This window comes from Myotis davidii, unplaced genomic scaffold (genome assembly GCF_000327345.1).
Source record: "Myotis davidii unplaced genomic scaffold, ASM32734v1 scaffold441, whole genome shotgun sequence".
Classification (NCBI taxonomy): domain Eukaryota; kingdom Metazoa; phylum Chordata; class Mammalia; order Chiroptera; family Vespertilionidae; genus Myotis; species Myotis davidii.
The window spans coordinates 859567-872040 of record NW_006291818.1 but is presented as its reverse complement, the minus strand read 5'-3'; the positions used below and the strand labels follow the sequence as shown (position 1 = coordinate 872040).

The 12474-nt window shown below is 41.4% G+C and overlaps 1 protein-coding gene across 1 annotated transcript in view; it reads left to right on the top strand.

Moving 5' to 3' along the window:
• The window catches only part of AQP9 (aquaporin 9), a 57122-nt gene that overhangs the window by 19292 nt on the left and 25356 nt on the right, over positions 1-12474 (top strand). The window lies entirely within an intron of this gene.

The window sequence follows — 12474 nt, the reverse complement described above, 5'->3', positions numbered from 1 at the left end:
CCATTTCCTCCAGGTTGTCTAGTGTGTTGGAGTAGAGGTGTTCATAGTATTTTCTAACAATCCTTTGTATTTCTATGGGGTCTGTTGTTATTTTTCCTCTTTCATTTCTGATTTTGTTTATTTGGGTCCTCTCTATTTGTTTCTTGGTGAGCCTGGCTAGAGGTGTATCAATCTTGTTTATCCTGGATGCTGGTAACAGCCACTCAAGATGGCACTGTCTCCGCTGCTGAGCTGGCGTGCATGGGGAGAGGTTTTAGCCGCAGTCTCCAACCGTCCGTTTTTTTCCTGGGATTTCTCTGTCTTTCCCAACTGCAGACTGTCTCTCAGCTGAATATCCTCTGCCTATTCGGGCTGTACGTTACCCGTTTCAGCTGCTCACCCTTATCTGCTCCAGGACAAGCACAGGACACGTCCGTTTATACCTCCGCCATTTTCTCTGAGCTCTATTTTATTCAAAAGATATATTCTTGAGCTAACAAAATGTGAAGTGAATTAACACCTTCTGAACAATATTAAAAATTTTAAAATCTTAATTGTAATCAACTATTCCATATTACATGTCATTATTTTCTAATATTTAAATTCTATTCTCACTATTATTGTTATTGGTGTTTTAATAGTGAGTACTTGTAAATTTACTACCATATACCAGTTCATTTTCTAATCATTACTGCATGCATCCATTATTTTGCTTTTAAAGAGATAAAAACAAGTCTCCTTCTTTGTGCAGTAGAAACTTTCTTTAGGGAATTTTTCAGAAAGGTTGTGTGAGGAATAAACTTGCTTTGTTTGCCTGAATGTCTTTATTTCACTTGGTAAATTTTAGGTTGATGATTGATTGATTTTCCTTGGCATTTCAAAAGTGTCATCCTAATGTGTCTATTACTGCTGGTGACAAGTCTGTTATTGCTGAGTTAATTTTGTCCTTGGTAGTCTGCATTTCTCTGGTTACAGTTGAATTTCTCTGTTTTTTATTTTGAAATTTCACTATCATATGACTAGGGGTTCATCTTCAATTTAAGGATTTACAATATTCACTAGTTCTGGAAAATTCACAGCTTTATCACATTTGCCTCTCCCCCAGTGATTTTATTTACTTTGTTTAGAACTACTATTATGCGTGTATATATGCTTAACCCTCTCACTTTTCTTACCTCATTCATTCTTTCATATTTCTATTTTTTAATCTCTCCATAATGAATTTTGTGTAGTTGTCTTGAATCGATCTTCCAATTCACTAATTCCCTTCTCAGTTGTATTTAACATCTGTTTAACACACTCATTAACTGTAGTTTCATTAATGTTTTCATTTCTAGAAGTGCCGTTGGTTATTGCTTTTTAATTGTCTTTTTTTCTTACATGTTTATGTCTTTTATCTCTTTAACTCACTAGGCTTAATATACTTATGGTATTTTATGATTATTCTATCACCTCCTTGTTTATTTTATCCACTGATGCTCATTCACAAAGGATCATTTCTTTAGTGTTTTGTAAATTTGTACTGTAAACACTTCAGGAAGGTTCCTTTTCTCTGTGGGAATTCCATATGGCCAGCACACGTTTGCATTTGCTTCTGCTAAGTTGCCCAGGGATATCACCTACCAGGAAAAAATATATATCATAATATTAAAACAGAAAAAAAGGAAACTGATGAATGTGGGTGCCTCCTTGAAGAACACTTTCCTCAAAGAATGGCTCTCTGGTCTCTTCCTCCCACATGAGACAGATGACCATGAATGACTAGAAATCCCATGCTTTCTCTAAATAGGCTGGTTATCAAGTCCTTAGACGCTGAGTCAGTATCAGCTGAAGGGAGATTTCCCTTCAGGCTTTCCCTTATTAGCAGTGACATCATGGGCCAGACTAACATGGAAACTTTCTGAATTCCAAAGGAACTGGGGAGAAAAGCCGATCCTGGGTCGCTGACCTCTAAGAGCTGCAGACGCCCAAAGCCAAACTTGATTCTGCCAATCAGAACTCTGCTTTTTCGTCGTGACCCAGAAATGACTCTGACTTCGAAAGGGGAAATACTTTTGTTTTCTACTTCCCAGAAGTGGGTTTGGTTGGTTTATCTTTAGTGACAAAGTACATTGCAACATGTTTTCATTACTTGACAAGAAAGGAGAACATAAGAATGAGAGCAGAAGTTGGCTTGCTTTTACTCATCAACCTTGTGATGAAGATATGGCATAAAGTGAAGGACAGGTGAGGAAGACAAGCCTCATAAAAGGGAGATAATCAATATAACTGATCTAAATGCTCAGACAGCCCAGCAGTGAAGGTTACTCCCATCATCCTGTGGACACCATATTCATGTCTGATCTAGCATTGCTACCTAAAAGCAAAGTAAATGTTTAAGCAAAAAGATGCTGGCAAAATTTGCCCAGCCCCCGACACCTTTTTCATCTTGACAGATTGGCTGGTCATGCTAAGACACAGACCTGGGATGGCCAGCCAATACCAAAAGGAAGTGAGGGCTTATAGTCCCTCTCAGACTAGAATCAGCTACATGTTCTAATCTCTGAAAGTTTAGACTTCCCGAGGAGAAAATCTTCCCCAAATCCTATGCCTCTATCCACAGTGAGTGGTTAAAGAAGTTGGAGTATGCCCTAACCGGTTTGGTTCAGTGGCTAGAGCGTCGGCCTACAGACTCAAGGGTCCCAGGTTTGATTCCAGTCAAGGGCATATACCTTGGTTGCAGGCACATCCCCAGTGGAGAGTGTGCAGGAGGCAGCTGATCAATGTTTCTCTCTCGTCGATATTTCTAACTCTCTATCCCTCTCCCTTCCTCTCTGTAAAATATATATATAAAGAAGTTGGAGTATGACTGAAGAAACCCAAAACACTAATTCAAAAGAATATTTGTCTGAACCCCTATGCTCATCGAAGGGTTATTATAGATGAGATTTGTAAAATATATGCTAACATAAGAAACATTCAAACCTACAGAGAAGTTTTGTGAGTTTGAGTCAAACTGATGACAACTGCCAGGAAGCATAATCCTAAAGGGCTAAGAGAATGCTCTGGATGGCAGTTTTTCACCTTATTTTATACATCACAATCTAAAGAGGCATGAGTGGGTTACATGAAATCCGTTGATGATAGATTAGGGAGGCGGGAGAACAAAAGGGTAGAGAGCTCTGGGATTGGATAAAAAGTAAAGTGATAGACATATACTCTTACATAGGTGGGTATAGGATAGTTATTAACACAACAATAATAATAACAATGAGAGGATTTGTGGTCTGTGCCCAGAAGGGTCTGGAAAAAGCAAAGTTACCTTGACATCCCAAAGATATGTTATCATAGATAGAATAGATAGGCTCAACTAAGGTAAAGATTTACTTTTATCAGGGAAGATTCTAGACTACTTGCCATAAACTGCTTTTAGTTAAAACGTTTTAATTTCAGACCATCCTATGTAGTTACTTTAGGTCTCTGAGTTTGTAAGGCTGCCGCACAGACCTCCCCTGAGCTTGCCAGGTTTAGTATGTGGAATATTCAAAGAATGGAATCTTACCACTTGTGACAGCATGGATGAACCTGGGTAGTATTATGCTAAGTGAAATAGGTCAGTCAGAGAAAGACAAATACCATGTAGTTTCACTCATGTGGAATTTAAGGAAAAAATAAATGAACAAACAAAATAGAAACAGACTCATTGACACCGTGAACATACAGATGTTTGGCTGAGGTGAGGGGACTTGGGGGAATGGGTGATAAAGGTGAAGGGATTAAGAAGCACATATTGGTAGTCACAAAATAGTCATGGTAATATCAAGTACAGCATAAGGAATACAGTCAATAATGTCGTAATAACTATGTATGGTATCAGATCAGTACTGGAAATATTGAGGGGAACAGTTTGTAAAGTATATGATTGTCTAACCACTATGTTGTACACCTGAAACTAATACAAAATAAAATTGAATGTAAACTGTAATTGAAAAAATTTAAATAAAAGAGTTCATTGAAAAGGGATGCATCCATGAAATGAGCTCTTATATAGCTATTGAAGATAGAGAAGCCAGTCTTCATATGCTGATATGGAATGACTCTCTAAGCCAGTGGTTCTCAACCTTCCTAATGCCACAACCCTATAATACAGTTCCTCATGTTGTGGTGACCCCCAACCATTATTTTCATTGCTACTTCATAACTGTAATTTTGCTACTGTTATGAATTGTAATGTAAATATCTGATATGCTATACGTGTTTTCCGATGGTCGCGACCCACAGGTTGAGAACCGCTGCTCTCAGATAGAAAGAGCAGGCAGAGAATGGTATTTATCAAATACTCCTGTTTGTATATATACACACATATTTTTTGACAGAATATACCATAAAGTATTGATACTAGTTACCTGTGGAGAATAAAATATTAAATCTGGGGGTGGAAAAGAGACAAATTTCTTATATTTTATTGTATACCCTTTGTAACTGAAAATTTTTTACATGTTCATGTACATTTTCTTCACTCCCCTTGTTGCAGATAAACTGCCAGGTGGTGTGGGAGAATTAATCAGCTGGGCACTCAGAGAATATTCAGAAAAGTTGCCTTTGTTGCAGATTTCACTAGTGCCATGACTCAAGGGAGTCAGTCTCCAAATCCTGAGTGATGAATATGGACGAAGCTTTCCCTTTATACCCTTTAGTTCCTTTGTCCCCCAAATATGGACCAGGCTTCTGGACCCTTCGCAGGCTTTGTAGCCCCCCATGAGTTGGGATGAGGGATGTGAGACCACACTCAGAGGCCTGCCAGCACTGGTGCCAGCCCCTCTGGGGATTGTATATGGTTCATGGTTTATGGCCTCTGTAAAATGGGAGTATTTCGGGAAACAGGTTCTGTAAGGCAGGACAGGCATCACAGATAAGAATGGAGCTTGATAAGAATGGAGTTTATTGGCAAGCAAGAGTATGTGGCAGAAGGCAGATTACAGGCACAGATTCAGATAGCTAACCCCCCAAATGTCTTATTTTCCCCTTCACCCTGTTGCCCATAAAAGAGTTCACTCAGCAGAGTTTGTCCCTTCCAAGTGTTTTAGGGAATCTCTTGAAATAGGTTCTGTGAAACACTAGTTCCATGAAATGCAGATAAGAATTAAGTGAAAGAAATTATGCTGTCTTTCCCAAATAGAAACACTGGCTTAAACTAAGCTAAGCAATTTTTCTCAACTGTGGAAATTGCCATGTTCACTGGAAATCTCTAACAGGGGAATAGAATATGTAGCTCTCCCCAGATTGACTTTGCCACAGTTCCCTTTTTTTGAGGAGCATCTCATGGAACTATTGATCTGTGAAATATGTTTTAGGAATTGAAGGGCTTAGGATAAATCTAAATCAAGTCAGCTCCCAGAATTCCTCCATCTTCAGGACTTTTCCAGATTGAAAGTGAACCATGGTATACTTGACATCATTGGGCCACTGAATAAACAGAGAATTGACCTCAGTAACCTTCATCCACACACAGCACACTCAGATCCATAGCCATTCCAGTATGAACATGCGCACCTTGATAAAGAAATGCTTTATTGGATTCTTATTCTGGCCCTGCGATTGTGATCAAGCTCTTGTCAAAGCTAACATTATTTGGGATGAGTTGAGGGATGTGAATGCCTGGTGTAGGCCAGAAAAGAAGAGCATTGTTTTTGTCAGCCTAGCAGAAATAATGGCGTTTAGTCACCTTTCGTTTCTGAGGCCCAAGTCTGTTCTTGGCACTTTTTTCTACTGAAAGCACTGAGGTTGGCCATTTGCCTATTCACCTGCTTCTCAAATCTCAAATTTGAGATTCTTCTCTTTTTATGAGCCTGCCCTAATGTCATCTCTTTCAAGTACAGCTGGTTCTTAAGAGTTGATTGATATACTGATATTCTCTCATGCTGCATGCCACCAAATGCTTTATTTGTAACCAGAATGTCCAGGTTTCAGTCCTGGGCCTTTGTGACTATTTTTGTTATGATTGAGAACGTTTTGTTTTTTAATTAGAAAACTAACTGACTGGAAAGCCATGCACACTTATGCATTCTGTCCTAATAAAGGGAACAAGGAGACCTGCCAAGACAGCAGTAGTTGTCATGGGAGAAACACAGGGATGAGAACCACGGGGCTGTCTGCAGACTTGGATTCTGTCACTTATTTAGCTACTAGAGGCCCCGGTGCATGAAATTCATGCACGGGGGTAGGGTGTGTCCCTCAGCCCAGCCTGCACCCTCTCCAATCCGGGACCCCTCAGGGGATGTCCAACTGCCAGTTTAGGCCTGATCCTTGCAGCAGTTGGACATCCCTCTTGCAATCCGGGACCACTGGCTCCTAACCGCTCACCTGCATGCTTGCTTGATCACCCCTAACCACTCTGCCTGCCTGACTGATGCCCCTAACTGCTCCCCTGCTGGCCTGATCTCCCTAACTACTCTCCCCTGCCAGCCTGATCCCCCTAACTGCTCCTCCCTGCCAGCCTGATCTCCCTAACTGCTCTGCCCTGTTGGCCTGATCATCCCTAACTGCCTCTGTCTCGGCCCAGCCACTGTGGACGTCTGGAAGGTTGTCCAGAAGATGTCCAGCCTAATTAGCATATTACCCTTTTATTAGTATAGATATGAATTCTGTCAAGTTGTCCTGTCTTCCACTTTTTAAAATGGGGATTAAGTATTGCAAAGAATGATGGAAATAACATATGTAAGAGTGCCTGGCTCAAACCATACATCCTGTAAATGAGTGCCCATTCACCCATCCAGAGGTCAAAATTGTGCGCTTGCTACCTGTGTGAACATGAGAAATTCTCTTGACCTCTTAACCTTTCTAAGCTTTGTTTCCTTATTTGTATAATGGAGACAGTAAGGGAACCTGATTCATAGAAGTGCTGATTCATGGGAAGTGCTTAGCTTATAAAAAGCACTCAATAAATATTAGTTGTTACTATTATCATTACATGTTCCAATGAATATAGTCACATAAACTAAACAGGTGTATATAATCAGGTGGAGCAGAATGTGGGACTTGTGGCAATGCATGCCTACAGCACAGGTGGGAAAGCCAAGGTTTGCAGAAAATGCTGTACTGGTAGATTGGCATTTGTTCTCCTTTCTCTCCAGTTACAAAAAACAAAATGTTTGTAGAAGGAGGGAAATCTCTGCCCAAGTGACTCCCTTCTCAAGAGAGGGGACTGTGTTTTTTTGTCTCCCTAGCACCACCATCTTAAAGTTGTACCTGTAGTCAGTCCTTCGTTGGAAGGTAGTCCAGAGCCTTCCTCCAGGAACTGGGAGGAGTGCTGCATCTTAGCCCAGGTGTGTTCTATGATATCAGGGGCCAGGAAGTCTCTGGCACCAAAAGCTGAATGGCTTTCTCTTTCCAGGGCTTAAGAATGCAGTCAATAGCCCCAAATCTTATTGTGACCAAACAGGTAATATATACAGTATGTGTGAAGTGAATATGATGGGGTCAGAGAGGAAGTAGATAAGTATGTGCCTTGTCGTAGGAGGCACCTGCCACCCAAACCTCCACTGTGGCTGGGCAGGAGTGGTGTAAATCTTTATCAGATTTACCAGTTTTTCAGGAATTTCCAGACATCAAGTTCTATGTATAATTTTTCTGTTTTTAAAAACTGGCAACAATTACTAAAATTAAGAAAAATCACCATGTGGGCCAAACAAAACACATCTGTGAAATAGTCCTACTCACAGGCTATCTTCAGCCATGGATCACCAGCTTGTGACTGCTCTACAGTGTCCATAACCACATTCTACAAAGACAAAATAATCACCAGAAAAGGGCAATGGGGAGATTGTGAGGGCCCAAGGCTTCTGTTCAATACCATTTGTTTGTAAGAGGCCTGGCTATTGGAAATCTAATTCCTGTATGCAAGACTGTGATCTCCCTGCCCACCCCACCCCCATTCTACCACCCAAATTTGTTGAGGCAAAAGTAGGAAACTGTTTTTATTTCAGGCAATATCAATAGAAATCTTGATCTCATGTAATCTTAATCAAGTTTCTCAGTAGGGCCAATCTGTTGTACACTCATCTGCATATATTGTATAGCTCAGATTTAATAGTATTATGTCAGGTGATTCACTAATTTGAAGTATTAATAAAATGATTCACGAATTTGGGGAGATTTAAATGTTGAAGTAAGCATCTTCTCAGTAAAGCTGAATTACAAAACTGTGGCTTTATGCACACTTTCCTAGGCATAAAGACTTAAGCCATTCATTAATAACAATCTTATAACATCAAATGACAGTACCACACTTCATCTATACTTTTCTTATGATTCTTACCAGTTCTCAGCTATCTTATCTCTTTTATTGGTCTACAAGTTCTCAAAGGACCTGTGTGTGTGTGTGTGTGTGTGTGTGTGCACGCGTGCGCGCGTGCATACGTGTGCTTTGTTTTGTTTTTATATTTTTGTATTGATTTCAGAGAGGAAGGTAGAGAGAGAGAGAGAGAGAGAGAAACATCAATGATGAAAATCATCAATTGGCTGCCTCCTGCACGCCCCCAACTGGGGATCGAGTCCACAAGCCAGGTATGTGCCGTTGACCAAAATCGAACCCGGGACCCTTTAGTTCACTGGCCAATGCTCTATCCACTGAGCAAACCAGCTAGGGCAGTGTGTGGTTTGTTTGTTTGTTTTGCTTTTTTGCATCCTTGCTAGTACCAGATACCATGCATGGCACTTAGAACTTTCAAATGTTCACATGGAGGAGAGAAAGGAAGAAATGGTCAAGTGACTGCCAACACCCAATTAGAGCTACTTGTAGATGTGGGTGGGGATCTTCGTTTCTGACAATTTGCTATTTTGAAAGACAGACTTCTGCAGCACAAATCTGGACAAAGTACTTATTTGGCTCAGATACAGGTGAGGGCAGTTCAGTATAAGTGAAGGAACATGAAGCTTTGAACACAAATGTTAAAATTGGGTTTAAAAATATCTTTATTTGTCCTCAGGCAAATATTTTTTTAAAAACAATGTTTTTTAATTGATTTTTTGGGAGAGAGGAATAGAGAGGGGTAGAGCGATAGAAACAACAATGATGACAGAGAATCATTGACTGGCTGCCTCCTGCACGCCCCCTGCTGGGGATCAATTCTGCAACCTGGGCATATTCCCTGACCAGGAATTGAACTGTGGCCTTTTGGTTCATGGGTCGATGCTCAACCACTGAGCCACACCAGCTGGGCAGGGCTCAGTTTTTGCATACTTACTGGAAAAATACTTATTGAATGTGTTTTGTGCTGTGTACTGTGCTAGGAACATCTTGGTCTACACCTTCAAGGAAGTAATAGATGTGCCAGAGATTTGAGAAAGGTCAAATGAAAAAAAATCTGTGGGTTTATTATTCTCTCTCCCCATCCCCAGCATTTTGGATCATGAGCATCACTTCATCACATTAGGTTTCACATTGTGTCCAGTAATTGTCTTGTCATAGGGGTCACGGCTCAGTTGGGAACTTCCCAGCAGTCCCACTGACATTTCTTAGAAATCGCACCTCCCACTTTCGCATTCTATCCCAAACTAACTTTTTCTCTTGAAAAGGCATTTACGCTGGGTTTTTTCCATGCTTGCATTTGGATATTTTAATATCTCTCATCAAATATTGTTTAAGCATGGAATCTAAAGAAGCCCAAGCTGCCCGAGTGGGCATTTTAGTCTTGGTGAGATACCCCAAGGCAAAGTGGAATATATCGAAATGACATTGTAAAAACATGGTAGAAGAACCAGAAGAGCCCTTGAGGCCTTAAAGTGTCAGAGAAATTCCCACAAAAAAATGGAGGATTTTAGCTCATTGTATAGAATAGAATGAGTTTGGTTGAGGAGGGTGCAGGGCAAAAAGTTTCTGCTGGAAGGCATAGTATGAGCAGGTGTACAGAGGTGGGAATGGGCGTCAGGAGTTCAAAGCACTCGAAGTGAATAGGATGCCAGCCTGGCTGATACAGAAGATTTATGCTGAAGCATAATGGGCAGAAAGTGGCCGGGGAACATGGAGCAAGGCACTGGAGAGCCCCTGGGTGCTGAGGGGTTTGTGCAGGCACTTTCTGAGCAATGGGGGAAGGGAGGGGATGAGCCATGCCTCCTCTGGCACTGGGTGGGGAGATACTAGAAGTGGGGCACTAGTTGGAGGCTGCAGAAGAAGGCTCAGAAGGTTTGGGAATGGTTGGCTATGGGTGGCGAAGAGAAGAGGACAGAATACTAAAGGATTCCAGAATGCGTGGCTTGGGTGTTTGGGGATGACTGGGGTTACCTAGCCCACCAATCAGTCATTTGTAGGAGCTCTGCGTTTCAAGTGGCTCTCTTTTCCACTGAGATTTTTTCTTTCCCTCCTGCTATACGTGGAACCTAGAGGTTGTTTTTAAGAAAGAAGAGAACATGTTCCTGCTGCAAGTTTATTTGGCATCCAATGTAGGGTCTGGAGCCAAGCCTGGGATGAAAGTCAAAGGCAGCCTGAGTTCTTCCCTGGAAATAGCAAGTCCTCCCACTTCTCTGTACTCCCTCGCCATTAGAACTAACACAGTCAGTGTGTCTTGGGACTGGGGACTGCAAGGGGGTTTAAACGGTCTTCTAGATCATTTCTCTGCCTTCAAGGAGGAGTAAATCATCCCAGATGGAATAAATATCCCGTGTTTGCAAACTGCATTTCTCTGAAGGACCTTACCAATGAGCCTTGGGAAAGCTATTTAGATTTAATTGATCACTATCAGGAAATTGTTCATGTGCAACCTCTCATAGTTCAGTTTCCAACCTCCCTTCTCATTCTTTTGTGAAGAGATACAATAGCTGGTATTGTGGCACTTACCGTCATGTTCTCAAGTTTCATCAATATTGTTCCAAATGGCAAGATTTCATTCTTGTCATGGCTGATTTCATTCTTTTATATATATATCCATTTCTTACGAAATGTTTCCTTAATGGACCATGATTAAATGGTTTATATTTGTTATTCAACAAATACATAGACCCCACATATGTTTATTTATATTTAACACATTTTTTAAAAAATATATTTTATTGATTTTTTACAGAGAGAAAAGGAGAGGGATAAAGAGTTAGAAACATCAATGAGAGAGAAACATCGATGAGAGAGAAACATCGATCAGCTGCCTGCTGCAGGTCCCCTACTGGGGATGTGTCCGCAACCCAGGTACATGCCCTTGACCGGAATCGAACCCGGGACCCTTCAGTCCGCAGGCCGACGCTCTACCCACTGAGCCACACCGGCCTCGGCAACACATTTTTTAAATAGTAGAAAATACATGGTGCTATGGTCTCAATGTTTGTGCTTCCCCTCCCCGCCCCAATTTCATTTGTTGAAAATCTAATGCCCAAGGTAATGGTATTAGGAAGTAAGGCCTTTGGGAGATAACTAGGCTATGAAGGCAGACCCTCAGGGGTGAAATTAGTGCCCTTATAAAAAGACCTCACAGAGAGCTGGTTTGCCCTTTCACCTTGTGCGAACACAGAGAGACGTCTGCAACCTGCATGAGGACCTCACCTGATCATACAGGACCCTGGTCTGAGACTTCCAGCCTCCAGAACTGTGAGAAATACGTTTCTATTACTTAGAAGCTATCCAGTCTGCAGTATCTTGTTAGAGCACCACAAATGGACTAAGACACATGGTAAAAAAGAAAAAGGATGTACAAGGAACAGTTTTCTTCTGACACTGTTTCCTGATGCATGTGTATTCACTGAGACAACTGAGACATATAAAAAGAAATATATATAATGTATTCTTAATACAGTTTGGCAGTGTGCTTTAACACTGCTTTGCATCTTGTCTTTAAAGGTAGTAATATACCTTGGTACACACAGATCTTTCTCACTCTATTTCACTACACTGTACAGAATACTGTGTAATATTTGAAGGCTATCATACTTCATCTCCATGGTACAGCTGCTTCCCGAGTGCCTTTTTCTTCCCAGGGCCATATGGATATTTACAAATTCATTTTCGGGCCTTACAAATTATCAACGTAAAAATTAGTCTGCTATATTTAGCTCACCCCTAATGCCTTGGCAGGGCCAGACCAAATGATTCTGTGGGCCTTATACAGCTCGTGGACCACATGTTCCCCACTCCTGGCTTACAGCAATGTGCTTGGTGTCATGGGGAATACCAGAAGCAGTAAATTGGGCAGCCTCTGCTCCCCAGCAAACTATAGCCCAATCAGAAAGAAAAGACATGGGGATGAGGAAGGCTTGATTGCCATTTCAATTGCCCTGCAGTTTTCCCTGGTTTTCCAGCACATCAGACTCTTTCTAATAAATAGCCTTGCATATGGCTTAAATGAACTTTCTGCCTGTTAGATGTGCATATGATTGTGAGACTGACCTGGCCTATACTGGGGATCGCAAGCTCAGGTGCCCATAGGGGCCAGGAAGGAGAACTAAGTGGGCAAAGTGGAGTGAGCCAATTGGGAGAGGACAGCTCTGTTTAAAGGGGTAGCCACTGCTACTTTGCTCCAGGAATTCTTTCCC